This window comes from Mustela nigripes, chromosome 3, assembly GCF_022355385.1.
Source record: "Mustela nigripes isolate SB6536 chromosome 3, MUSNIG.SB6536, whole genome shotgun sequence".
Classification (NCBI taxonomy): Eukaryota; Metazoa; Chordata; class Mammalia; order Carnivora; family Mustelidae; genus Mustela; species Mustela nigripes.
Genome location: NC_081559.1, coordinates 111,290,129 through 111,302,870, shown reverse-complemented (window position 1 = coordinate 111,302,870; position 12,742 = coordinate 111,290,129).

Sequence of the window (12,742 nt, the reverse complement as noted above, 5' to 3'; positions counted from 1 at the left end):
CAAAGTTGTACAGCTTCCATAGTCAGGAAGATCTAATCTTAGATATAAGTCATCATATTGGTAGACAAAATGAAGACATCGATCCCATATAGGAAAAAAAAAAAAAAAAAGCAAACATAATGAAGAAAGAAAACTCTCATCCTGGCAAGATGTAGCACATGATAGATCACATTTGTGTTTTTGGAGTACAGCTTCAACATGGAGCCCAGCCATTTCATTGAGCTGTGTACTACATTATACACAGAATATATTTATATTCCTTACTCCCTATCTTCTCTGGGCTAATAATTTCTTATGTGAAATAGTCCTAGTCTCAGCACATTCTTCCTTGCTTCTCAAGAATGCCTCTCTAGAGTAGTAGAGTTAATGTACACAAGAGCTTGAAAACTTAGTTCTATTTCCAAAACACTAAAAGATATATCCACTGACAATTCCTTTTTCTTAACAACAGGTCAAAATGTTGACTAGTGTAGAAAATTAGCATTATAGAACAAAAAGTACTATATACTTGGGGTAAGAGGAGGCCAGCTTCTCCAAATGTATTTCCTTCTCTATATAGTTGGATTCATATTTCCTGCCCCTTCTACCCATGTAGTTCCTACAGGACACCACATGCCCTCTCTCATTTTTAAACCATCACACATGGGGAAAGTGTGATGTAGTATCTAAACATACAAAAAATAAACAAATAAGTGAAACCATATGATAATTGACTCTCTCTGCCTGACTTACTTCACTCAGCATAATCTCCTCCAGTCCCATCCATGTTGATATAAAAGTTGGGTATTCATCCTTTCTGATGGAGACATAATACTCCATAGTGTATATGGACCACATCTTCCTTATCCATTCGTCTGTTGAACAGCATCTTGGTTCTTTCCACAGTTTGTCGACCATGGCCATTGTTGCTCTAAACATTGGGGTACAGAAGGCTCTTCTTTTCACTACATCTATATCTTTGAGATAAATACCCAGTAGTGCAATTGCAGGGTCATAAGGAAGCTCTATTTTTAATGTCTTGAAAAATCAGCACACTGTTCTCAAAAGTGGCTGCGCCAACTTGCATTCCCCTCAACAGTGTAAGAGGGTTCTCCTTCCTCCTTATCCTCTCCAACACACGTTGTTTATTGCCTTGTTAATTTTGGCCATTCTAACTGGTGTAAAGTGGTATCTCAATGTGGTTTTGATTTGAATCTCCCTGATGGCTAGTGATGATGAACATTTTTTCATGTGTCTGTTAGCCATTTGTATGTGTTCATTAGAGAAGTGTCTGTTCATATCTTCTGCCCATTTTTTGATATGATTGTCTGTTTTGTGTGTGCTGAGTTTGAGGAGTTATTTATAGATCTTGGATATAAACCTTTTGTCTGTACTGTCATTTGCAAATATCTTCTGAAATTCCGTGGGTTGCCTCTTTGTTTTGTTGACTGTTTCCTTTGCTGTGCAGTTTTTGATCTTGATGAAGTCCCAAAAATTCATTTTTGTTTTTCTTTCCTTTGCCTTTAGAGACATATCTTGAAAGAAGTTGCTGTGGCTGTGTGAGAGACTGTGGACTCTGAGGAACTAACTGAGGGTTTTGGAGGGGTTGGGGGAGTGGGATATTGGGTGAGCCTGGTGGTGGGTATTGTGGAGGGCATTTATTACATGGGGCATTGGGTGTGGTGCATAAACAATGAATTCTGGAACATTGAAAAGAAATTAAAAAATAAAAATTTAAAAATAGAACAGCATAATAAAAAATAAATAAAAATAAACACATACGTGAACCTGTTTGTGTTAATGTACATTGTATTATTTTCATTAAGTAAATTAAATCAAGTAACTATTAAGAATTAAACACCTGTACTGTAGAAAGGCCTGGGAATGAATTGGGATGGAGGATATAAGTGAAGAGTTTGATTGTGGTGGTGAAGATGAAGACAGAGATTAAGCAGAAGATGAGACCCCAAAGTGGTGCTAAAGCAGCAGGTGTCTGTCACCCTGTGGAAGCCTTGTGCCTTCTCCTTCAGTCCCACAGAGGAAACCCCTCCTCTTCCTAGTAGCTCATGGCTGTCCTCACCCACATGTGGCCACAGAGCCCATTTCTTCTCCCATTTCAGGGCAATGCCTTTGAGTTCCCCTCTCTGGTTCCCCAGCCTCTCCTTCTCTGCTTAATCATCCTGATCAGCAAACAAACATTCTCTGGGTTCTCTTATGAAAAGCAAACCACTCTTACCAGATACTTCTACATTTATCTTATTTTTTTCTTGAACAAAACTTTTCAAACAAATTATCCATACTCTCTGTCTCTCCTTCCTCCCTCACACTGGCTCTTCAACTTCTCTATCTGAGCATGAGGTCCAGTGATTTGCTCTTTTATGTCTGTACTGACATCTCACAACGACCAACATGACATCCTCCTTAAGTTCTCTCTTCCCGTGGCTGCTATGAGACCATCTTATCTGTTTCCCTTCCCCTGTCTCTGACTTCTTCCTCAGCCTCATCTTGTATGCACTGTCCCTTTTCCCAAAATCCCCCCTTCTCACTCTTCCGACCACCTCAGGGTCATTGCTCATGAAGGTCTCTCTGCCCACAGTACAGCTTTTTACATCCCTCAAGACTCAACACATGGAGCTCTTCCTGACCCCACATCCTAGAGCAGTCCTTGCCCCCATTTCTGCTCATATTACCCACTTATGTTCACCATAATTATCCTCTTTATACATAGTATTCATTTTCTTACAATATGTCCTCCTACTAGGAGGTAACCTCCATGAAGGCAGGAGCTTTATTTGTCCTGCTATCAGTTATACCTTGATATGGTGTAGGAACTCAATCATATTTACTAAATGAATTCATATGTTTATTTATGAAGGCACAAGGAAGAGCCACATATCAATCCACATAAGCTGAGTTTTGCTACGAAGAATAAACAAGTCCCAAATCTCTGGGACTCAAAAAAATAAAGGCATACTTTGTTGTTAACATTACAAAGCTATTGTATTGTTGGTTAGCAGGGGAGCTCTTCTCATTGCAATCACAGAGGAAGCTCAGTGGGCAATAGCAGACCAGAGGGAAGAGAAAACCCTGGAAGGTCACACAGCAGCAGAAAAACATCCCAGCCCCATGTGATGCATGGCATTTCCACTTAGGACTCATTCCCCAGATTTGCATGAGGGAGTGCCAGTCATAAGAAGATGAGGACCAGCCTTATGTGTACCTGGAAAGAAAAGCAAGCCAGACATCATAGAAACATGGGACTGCCACAGTCACTCAGGGGACACTTGGGGCAATCAGTCAAAGAGGTGAGAGAAGAGCCAGAAAGCATCCAAAAGGAGATGGCCAATAATGTTCTGTCTTACAGAGTAGGTCTGCAATTCTCCATTGTATTTGGTGACTCTAGCATGTGAAGTTCCAGTGGACTGAAAACAGAAGCCAAATTCAGTGGGTTGGGCCAAAGGGAGGTATGAAGAAATGAAAACATGAAAATAGGCATAACGTTCAGGAAATGTGATTGCTAAGATGGGATTGAGGCAGTAATTAGAGACAGAGTGAAAGTGGTAATTTCTTAGGCCAAGAAACAACCAGTTATGTACTAGGGGACAGGTTAGAGACCAAGAGGACACAGAGATGGGGAAAAGATGTCTCTCTTCTTCATATCTTAGGGTGGGACTCGACAGAGGATAATGAGGCAGAGGATTGAAAATGGAACAGAGATCTTAAGAGCTATGTGGGACCTTGATGAGACTCTGCATATTTTGTCAGCTATTACAGGATTATTATCCCAAGTTCTGCTTGCTCAACAAAATCAGAAACTACAGTTGTGAGAGAAGGAGGCTCAGGTGACAAATAATTGTTAAAAGAATTTTCCTGGGTCAAGTAAATATTACCACACCAGAAATGGGAAGAATTAAAAGGAGAATGGCACTGCCAACCGTAATCACAGCACAGATGCTGAGGAAAAAAAGAAATACACCCATTAGGAAAGGTGGTAGATGGAGTGGTCAAAGGCCAGTCCCAAAGGTGGATGCCAGGTATGTGGGGTCAGCACAGAACCAACTACCTCTATCCAGATCAGCAGAGAGGCTGGCAGTGACAGAGCTTTTGGTTCCTGTTTGACAAGGAGTCAAGGGCAAGGTAACTTTAAATACTAGGTAGGTAAAAGGATTTTTAAAATAAGACAAATTTCTTGGATGTGACATAAAAGTTAAAGAAATCACTCAACAGAAGACATGCAGACAACAGAACTTGGGCTGAGAAGTAGGAGGAGGCACCCTTTCAACCTGTCCCCTAAAGAGAGCTGATTACCTACCAAAGAACTCTTATCACCCATAAATCAGCCTGATATTAGAATTATACACTTCTGGATCTCTATGGGGGCAGAAGATGCCAGTGAACAGGTAAAGCATAGTGGGAACATTAGACTGATATCAGAAGATAAACAAAAGGGATATGGAGCCACCAGAAGCTACCCATTGGAAAGTAACAACCCAATACAAGAGTGTCCTGTGATTGGGGACCAGCATTAACATGGAGTCTGGTGGAAAGCACTCAAAAAGAGCAAAGGATTGTAGGGGGAAATTGTGGGAATCTGGCAGTTAGGGACAGGGGCGTAAGTCTGCAGACCCAGGATAGCCACCACTGGCACTGAGCCAGAGAAAGTGAAGTGGCCAGGTCTTGATCTCTGAGCCACCAGCGCACTGAGAGCATCTTGGTGGTGGCATCTGTGAGGGTGAGAGAGCCTCACCAGCCATCATAACCACAGACTTTTGCACTCTGTACATGCGTGTGCATGCTGTCCAGAGTCTGAGTCTCAGCCTAGACCCTCCCCTGAGAGAGGTGCATGCAGACACCACCCAATGCTCTCTTGTACCCAGAGAGTCTGAGCACTCCCAGCCTAGGCCAGCATGAAAATCTCAGTACGCTATCCCTGCTTGGGACCTCTCTGGCAGTCTGAAGCTGTCTAGTCAGCCAAGACTATTTCTCATGGTTTTGGGTATAAGCAAGAGTTCCTGTGACCCCAGAGACCTTGACTGGGAACGTGCTCTTCCAGTGGCAGAAGGGGAATTTAGGTGCTCTGGAGCACCCAGAGGGGAAAAGACTGAGGCTACTCTCTGAGAGGGATGTCTGGGTGCAGTTTGCTTTCCTCTTAAACCTCCAAAAACCATCAAAAGCCACCGAGGGGAGAGAAAACAAAGGAACAAACAAACAAAAAATCCTCCAGAGAACAAAAGCATGAAAAAACAGTTTTCTCAGAGCCCACCTCCTTGATTGGGGCAGGAGGACATAACTTTAGGAATATCATTGCATGAAAACCATTCCCCAGAAAGACGACAACAACAACAAAAACAACAAAAAGACAGGACAACCACCACTACTTCATATATACAACTTTTATTTTTAATTCGTTCCCACTATTCTGGTTCTTTTCATTTTTTCTTTTATATATAACTTTTTAACCTATTTATCATCACAATGAGATGTCTAGTACATCAAAACACCCATAAACGACACAGGGTTGCAGATTCAATAAAATGATAGTACCCATCCATATGTTGTCTACAAGAGAACCATACCCATTTTTAACCTAAAGAGACATCCAGACTGCAAGCGAAGTAATGGAGAAGCATCTTTCATGCCAATGGGCCTCAAAAGAAGGCCGGGGTAGTGACTCACATATCAGATAAATTAGATTTTAAACTAAAGACTGTAGTCAGAGATACAAAAGGACACAACATCATACTTAAAGGGACTCTCTACCAAGAAGATCTAACAATTGTAAATATTTATGGCCCCAATCTGGGAGCAGCCAATTACATAAGAAAGCTGGTAGTCAAGATAAAGAGTCATATTGATATGAATACATTAATAGTAGGAGATTTTAACACACCACTCTCAGTAATAGACATACCATCAAAGCAGAAAATCAATGAACAAACAAGAGCATTGAATGACACATTGGACTAGATGGACCCCATAAAGATACACAGAATATTCCACCCAAAACAACAGAATACTCATTATTCTTAAGTGCACATGGAACCTTCTCCAGAATAGACCACATTCTGGGTCACACATCAGAGCTCAACCAATACCAAAAGATTGAGATTATTCCCTGCATATTCTCAGATCAGAAGACTTTGAAACTGGAGCTCAAACACAGGGAAAAGTTTGGAAGGAACTCAAACACCTGGAAGCTAAAGGCTACCTTGCTTAAGAATGTTTGGATCAACCAGGAAATCGAAAGAACTTAAAATTCATGGAAATCAATGAGAATGAAGACACTTCTGTCCAAAACCTATGGGATACTACAAAGGTGGTCCTAAGAGGGAAATACATAGCCATCCAAGCCTCGCTCAGAAAAAATTGAAAAATCCAGAATACACCAGTGGCCTCTACACCTTAAGGAATTGGAGAATCAACAACAAATTAAGCCAACTACATACACAAGGAGGGAAATAATCAAGATTAGAGCCGAGATCAATGAGATAGAAACTAGAGATACAGGAGAATAAATCAATGAAACTAAAAGCTGGGCTTTTGAAAGAATCAATGAGATCAATTAACCTTTGGCCAACCTAATCCAAAAGAAAGAGAGAAGGCCCAAATTAATAAAATTATGAATGAAAAGGGAGAGATCACAACTAACACCAAGGAAATAGAAACAATCATCAGAAATTAATATCAATAGTTATATACCAGTAAGTTAAGCAAACTAGATGAAATGGATGCATTCCTGGAAACATATAAACTTGCAAAATTGAACCAGGAAGAAATCGACAACCTGAATAGACTGACATCTAGTAACAAGATTGAAGCAGTGATCAAAAACTCCCAAAAAACAAGAGCCCAGGAAAAGACGGATTCCCTGGAGAATTCTACCAACATTTCAAAGAAGAAATAACACTATTCTCCTGAAGCTGTTTCAAAAACTTGAAGCAGAAGGAAAACTTCCCCACTCTTTTTATGAAGCCAGCATTACCCTGATCCCCAAACCAAGCAAAGACCCTTTTTGGGGATTTTCAGACCAATATCCCTGATGAATATGGATTTTAAGATTCTCAACAAGATCCTATTTATTAGGACACAACAGCACATTAAAAATATTATCCACCATGACCAGGTGGGATTCATCCCTGGGTTGCAAGGATGGTTCAACATTTGCAAATCAATCAATGTGATAGAAAAAATCAGTAAGAGGAGAGAGAAGAACCACATGGCCCTCTCAATTGATGCAGAAAAATCATTTGGCAAAAGCCAGCATCTCTTCCTGATTAAAATGTTTCAAAGTATAGGGATAGATGGAACATTCATCAACTTCATCAAATCTATCTATGAAAAACACACAGCAAATATCATCCTCAATGGGTAAAAGCTCACAGCCTTCCCGTTGAGATCAGGAACACAACAAGAATGCCCACTCTCACCATTCTTGTTCAACATAGTATGAGAAGTCCTAGCAACATCAATCAGACAACAAAGAGAAATAAAAGATATTAAAATTGATAATGAAGAAGTCAAACTCTCTCTCTTCGCAGATGATATGATACTTTATATGGAAATCCCAAAGGACTCCACCCCCAAACTACTAGAACTCATACAGAAATTCAGTAATGTGGCAGGATACAATGTCAATGTACAGAAATCATTTGTTTTCTTATACACTAACAATGAAAACACATAAAGGGAAATTAGAGAATTGATTCCATTTACTTTAGCACGAAGAACCATAAGACAGCTGGGAATAAACCTAACCAAAAAGGTAAAGGATCTGTACTCAAGGAACTACAGAACACTCATGAAAGAAATTGAAGAAGAAACAAAAAGATGGAAGACCATTCCATGCTCTTCGATCGGAAGAATAAACATTGTTAAAATGTCGATACTGCCTGGAGCTATCTGTACTTTTAATGCCATTCTAATCAAAATTCCACCGGTATTCTTCAAAGAGCTGGAGCAAATAATCCTGAAATTTGTATGCAATCAGAAGAGACCCCAAATCACTAAGGAAATGTTGAAAAACAAACATAAAACTGGCGGCATCACATTACCTGATTTCAAGCTTTACTACAAAGTTGTGATCACCAAGACAGCATGGCACTGGCATAAAAACAGACACATAGACCAGTGGAACAGAGTAGAGAGCCCATATATGGACCCTCAACTCTATGGGCAAAAATCTTCGACAAAACAGGAAAAAATATACAGTGGAAAAAAAGACAATCTCTTCATTAAATGGTGCTGGGAAAACTGGGCAGCTATATGTAGAAGAATGAAACTCGACCATTCTCTTACACCATACACAAAGATAAACTCGAAATGGATAAAAGACCTCAACATGAGATAGGAATCCATCAGAATCATAGATGGGAACATAGATAGTAGCCGCTTCAATATCAGCCACAGCATCTTCTTTCAAGATATGTCTCCAAAGACAAAGGAAACAAAAGCAAAAATGAACTTTGGGACTTCAAGATCAAAAGCTTCTGCATAGCAAAGGAAACAGTCAACAAAACAAAGAGGCAACCCACAGAATAGGAGAACATATTTGCAAATGACAGTACAGACGAAAGGTTGATATCCAAGATCTATAACGAACTTCTCAAACTCAACACACACAAAACAGATAATCATGTCAAAAAAAAAGGAAGAAGACATGAACAGACACTTCTCCAAAGTAGACATATAAATGGCTAACAGGCACATGAAAAAATGTTCATTGTCACTAGTCATCAGGGAGATTCAAGTCAAAACCACATTGAGATACCACTTTACACCAGTTAGAAAGGCCAAAATTAACAAGACAATAAACAAGGTGTGTTGGAGAGGATGGGGAGGGATGAGAACCCTCTTACACTGTTGGTGGGAATGCAAGTTGGTGCAGCCACTTTGGAGAACAGTGTGGAGATTCCTTAAGAAATTAAAAATAGAGCTTCCCTATGACCCTGCCATTACACTACTCAGTATTTACCCCAAAGATACAGATGTAGTGAAAGGAAAGGCCATCTCTACTCCAGTGTTCATATCAGCAATGGTCACAATCACCAAACCGTGGAAAGAACCAAGATGCCCTTCCATGGACAAATGGATAAAGAAGATGTGGTCCATATACATTATGGAGTATTATGACGCCATCAGAAAGGAAGAATACCCAACTTTTGTATCAACATGGATGAAACTGGAAGAGATTATGTTGAGTGACATTAGTCAAGCAGTGAGAGTCAATTATCATATGGTTTCACTTACTTATGAAACATAAGGAATAACATGGAGAACATTAGGAGAAGCATATATTTGGGGGGGGGGGTTGGGGAGGGCTATTTATTTATTTATTTATTTATTTTAAGAAATGGTAAAACTTATCCTAAAATTCATATGAGATTGCAAGGAATAAAAAACAAAACAAAACAAAAATACTGACAAAAAAAACAAATGGGGAACTCATACTTCCTGTATAGTTTGCTTAGAGCTGCAACAACAAAATAATACACACTGTGTATTTTACATAAGGAAAACTTATTTTGTTACAGTTCTAGAGGCTAAATGTCAAAAATCAAGGTATAAACAATACTGATTTCTTCTGAAGTCTTTCTCCTTAGCTTATAGTTAGCTGTCTTCTCCCGGTGGCTTTGCATGCTCTTTCCTCTGGGCATTTTTTAATCTGTTTCCTATAAGGACACAAACCATGTTGGATTGCAGCCCACGCTAAGATGAGATCTTACTTAATCACATCTTTAAACATCCTAAATACAAATACACTCACATTCTGAGGTAATGGGATTTGGGACTTCAATATATGAATTTGTAGAGGATATAAATTTGGAGAGGGAAGTGTCAGCTCATGACACTTCCCAATTTCACAACTTAACAAAGCTACAGTAATCATAATAGTGTGACATTGGCATAAGGATAAACATATATAAACAGAATAGAATTAAGAATTGAGAAATAAACCTATATATCTGAGGTCAATTATTTTTTGACAAGCATGTCAGACTATTCAGTGGGGAAAGAATAATCTGATATGTCATTTGCAAATGTCTTTTCCCATTCCAGAGATTGTTTTAGCTTTGTTGACTTTTCCTTTACGGTGCAAAAGCTTTTTATCTTGATGAAGTTCTAATAGTTCACTTTTGTTTTTGTTTCTCTTGCCTCTGGAGACATGTCTAGTAAGAAGTTGCTGCAGCTGAGGTCAAAAAGGCTGTTACCTGTTTTCTCCTTTAGGATTTTGATGGATTCCTGTCTCATCTTTTGGTCTTTCATCTATTTTGAATTTATTTTTGTGTGTGGTATAAAAAAGTGGTCCAATTCCATTCTTCTGTGCAATTTTCCCAACACCATTTTTAAAGAGACTGTCTTTTTCCTTTAGATATTCTTTCCTGCTTTGTTGGTTAATTGATCATATAGTTGCAGGTCCAAATTTTGGGAATCCTTGACATCTTTTTTCCCCCCTTTTTATTTTTTTTTATTTCTTTTCAGTGTTCCAGAATTCATTGTTTATGCACCACACCCAGTGTTCCATGCAATACATGCCTTCCATAATACCCACCACCAATACATCTTATCATGAATAGGAGATATCTTTCCATTCATTTAGTTATTCTTTAATTTCTTTCAGTAATGTTTTGTAGTTTTCAATGTGTAAGTATTTAGGTATTTTATTCTTTCAGGTGCTGTTGATTATTTGTTATAAGTGGAATTTCTTTCACAATTTTCTTTTCAGATTATTCTTCACTGGTGTATACAAATGGAACAAAAATTTATATGCTGATATTAGACTCTGCAATTTTGCTGAATTTATTTATTGGCTGCAGATTTTTTGTGGGGGTTCTTTACACATTTTATATATAGAATCACATAACCTGTGAATAGGTTTAGTGATTATTGATTTTATGTTGGTAATTATAAATTTTACATTGCTAAGTGATGATCTTTTTGGTCTCCTTTCTTTTTTTTTTAATTTTGTTTTCTTTTTTCAGTGTTCCAAGATATGTTCCACACCCAATGCTCCATGCAATATGGCCTTCCTAAATACCCACCATGAGGCTCATCCATCCCCCAATCCCCTCCCCTCCAAAACCCTCAGTTTGTTTCTCTCAAAGTCCACAGTATTTTATGCTTCATTTCCCGCTCTGATTTCCCCAAATTCACTTTTCCTTTTCTTCTCCTAATGTCCTCCATGTCCTTCCTTATGCTTCACAAGTAAGTAAAATCATGTGATAATTGACTTTCTCTGCTTGACTTGAAATAAGTCAATACTCAGCATAATCTCCTCCAGTCCCGTCCATGTTGATACAAAAGTTGGGTATTCATCTTTTCTGATGGCTGAGAAATATTACATTGTATATATGGACCATATATTCTTTATTCATTCATCTGTCAAAGGGAATCTTGGCTCTTCCCACAGTTGGTGATTGTGTCCATTGCTGCTATAAATAATAGGCTACATATGACCCTTCTTTTCACTACATCTGTATCTTTGGGGTTGTCTCCTTTTAAAGAGTATTGAGCTTTATGCTGGAAGGCAATAAATTTTCTTGAGGATAATGTTGAGCCTTAAAGGTTTGTTTTTTGCATTTCTTAGGGTGCATCTAAATTAGTCTCTCTCAATCATGGTTTCTAATCTGAACCACAGAATGTTAAAAAATGTTTTTAGTGATTTTTTTTCTCAATTTCCTGATGACAGTAGTAACTACTAACACCTTAGATACATAGAATGGAGAAATGAAATTCATTATGTAGAATGAATGATTTGGAGCATAGCACTTAATTCTCTTGAACAATCTCAATAGAAGATTATAAAGAATTTATCAAACTCAGCACCCAAAAAATAAAAAATACAGTCAAGAAATGGGCAGAAGACATGAACAGACAGTTGTCCAAAGAAGACTTACAGATGGCTAATAGACACATGAAAAAATCCTCAACATCAATCAGCATCAGGGAAATACAAATCAAAACCACAATGAGATACCACCTCACAGCTGTCAGAATGGCTAAAATTAACAACTCAGGAAATGACAGATGTTGGCAAGGATGTAGAGAAAGGGGAACCCTACTACACTGTTGGTGGCAATGCAAACTGGTACACCCACTCTGGAAAACAGTATAGAAGCTCCTCAAAAAGTTAAAAATACAGTTACCCTATGACCCAGCAACTGGATACAAACATAGTGACTCAAAGGGACACATATGCCCCAATGTTTACAGTAGCACTATCCACAACAGCCAAAATATAGAAAGAGCCCAAATATCCATTGACTGATAAATGGATGAGGAATATATGGCGTATATATATATAGAATGAAATCTTGCCACTTGCAACAATGTGAATGGAACTAGACTGTATTATGCTAAGTAAAATAAGTCTGTCAGAAAAAGACAAATACCATATGATTTCACTCATATGTCAAATTTAAGAAACAAAACAGATGAACATAGGGTAAAGGAAGGAAACACAAAATAATATAAAGGGACACCTGATTGGCTCAGTCAATTGAGCAGCCAACTCTTGGTTTTGGTTTGGGTCATGATCTTGGGGTTGTGGGGTTGGCCTGCATAGAGCTTCATACTTACCATGTAGTTGGCTTGTCCCTCTCCCTCTCCTTTTGCCCCTCTGCCCACTCACTCTCTCTCTTGCCCTCAAATAAATAAAATCCTAAAAGATAGAATAAAGTGAGATTAAAAGCAGAGAGGGAGGAAAAGGATAAGAGATTCTTAACAATAGGGAGCTGAGAGTTGCTAGAGGGAGGGTGGGTGGGGG